Below are 2500 nucleotides of genomic sequence, written 5' to 3'. Positions count from 1 at the left end.
AAAAAAATAAATAAATAAAAAGTAACGATACCAAAGAGAGAAAGAAATAATCGGATGTATTAGTGCAATTTGTAATTGATATGATAGAGAAAAAAAAAGCAAAATGAAATAAAATAAAATAAAATAAAATAAAAAGAAAATAAAATAAGTGATAAAGAAGGAAAAGGAAAGAACGTACGCGAGAGAGAATATGGAAAATTGGAAGGAAAAAAAAAAAAAAAGAAAAGAAAAGAGGAGAGAAGTAACGATACCAAAGAGAAAGAAATAATAATCGGGTGTATTAGTGCAATTCGTAAATAATGTTAAAAACGAAAAAAAAAAGGAAAAAAAAAGAAAGATAAAAAAAAAAATGAATGCACAGAAACTCTAAGCTCTAGTCAACAAATTACGCTTGATTTGTATAACTTTCCTAGTTGCCTATCATCGGGCTCATGTAATTGTATAGTGACTTTTTTTATTTTATATTAACCGTTCTCTTATTTCTTACACGCGAAGCGTTCTATATATGTATTATAGAGATATTTTGGTACTGAAGATTTTGAACGTGCGTAATGTAGGGAAAAAGATAAAGGAATTAACGTAACAAAACGTAAACAAAATGAAACAAAAGAAAACAAAAAAACAAGAAAAGATATCGGAAAGAAAAGCAAAAAATAAAGGAAAAAAGTTTTTTTTTTCGTATAAATTAAAGATAAAAGAAAGAAAAAAAAATACAAGAAGAAGAAAAAGAAATTAGGTAGTAATACGTATGTAAGTACATTGATATATATATGTATATCATTGATATATATATATATATATATATATATATATATATATGTACTATATTCGTACTATATTCGTTTAGACCGAACTGAAGCGTACTCGAAAATTACGAAAATTAATGGGGCAATGTGAAATGGCACCGTTAGCAATTTTATTCAGTACAAAACCTTGGACGTCGAGTATTTGACGCCATTAGTCCTTCACCAATGTTCCAACGACCCCTAAAAACCCCCTTCGAATTATCAGGCATCTTAATTCAATTACTATATAAGAAATAACTTAATTAATTTCATTCGTTAACTTTCCGTACACATATATGATCTAGATATATGTGTATGTCTATACACTAAATAATACCGATAAATACATACATACATGTATGTACATGAGACTAAATGAGATTTATATACATGGATACGTAAATGCACACTTCTACACACACAGAGACAAACACATGCATAATTATACACACACACACACACACACATATGTCCTAAGTGCTTATAAGATTCGTGATATGCATCATTACTACGTAATCCTTTGTCAATATATAAGGAAAAACATTTCCATTCGAATGCTTCATATAAACATACATAGGCTATATGAACTTTTTATTAACAACAACAACAACAACAACAACAACAACAATAAGAACATAAAAAACAACAAGAACAAGTAAAAAATATTGCAAAGCTCAACAAATCTGATCGATATTTGTGAATTGAAAATAACCAAAAAAAATAATAATAATAATAGACAGAAATAAAATGAAAGGAAAGAAAGAATGATAGAAGAAAAATCTATGAGGAGAGAGAGAGAGAGAGGGAGAGAGAGAGCAAAAAAAATCACACTTTACTTTTATGCCGATTACATAATAATAATAATTATTATATTAATAATAATAATACATAATAGTAATAATACTAATAGTAATACTAATAATAATAATAATAATAATAATAATAATAATAATAATAATAATAATAATAATAATATTAATAATAATGATAGTAATAACAGTAATAATATTAATAGTAATAATAGTAATAAAAATAATAATAATAGTAGTAATAATACTCATAATAAAGACAGAAAGAAAGAGGGAGAGAGAGAGAGAGAGAGAGAGAGAGAAAGAGAGAAAAAGATAGAAAGAAAAAGCGAAAGAACGTGTTTTCGGAATGAACAAAATTTTTTACAGAACTCAATGAGGGTCATATAGTCACGTTATTTCGTCACATTTTTCAAAGTTCACTCAATTATTAATCTATAATCTGATCTTTATTATATATTTATATATATATATATATATATATATATATATATATTATATATATATATAATAATAATGTATATACATATATATAATATATACATAGTATATATATACATGTATGTATGTATATATATGTAAACAAATATTACAAGTACTCGAACAGTCAATCGAATCTATTGAAGTAGAGTAATTCGTAAATGGTAGTCAATAAAAGGAAAAAATTAAGAATATCGATCGTTTTCTGAGACTGAAAGGATTTAAATTTGAACAAGAACGACGAAAAGAAAGATACATATACCATAAAAAAAAAAAGAAAGAGGGTAAAGAGCTTTCTTTATATATATATATATACATATATATATATATATATATATATATATATATATATATATATATATATATACACTTATATACAATAAAATCGTAAGGTTCAAAGAAAAAGAGGAAGAAAGAGAAAAAGAA

Source organism: Vespa crabro, chromosome 2, assembly GCF_910589235.1.
Source record: "Vespa crabro chromosome 2, iyVesCrab1.2, whole genome shotgun sequence".
NCBI lineage: Eukaryota > Metazoa > Arthropoda > Insecta > Hymenoptera > Vespidae > Vespa > Vespa crabro.
Note: the sequence above shows the minus strand (reverse complement) of the source record.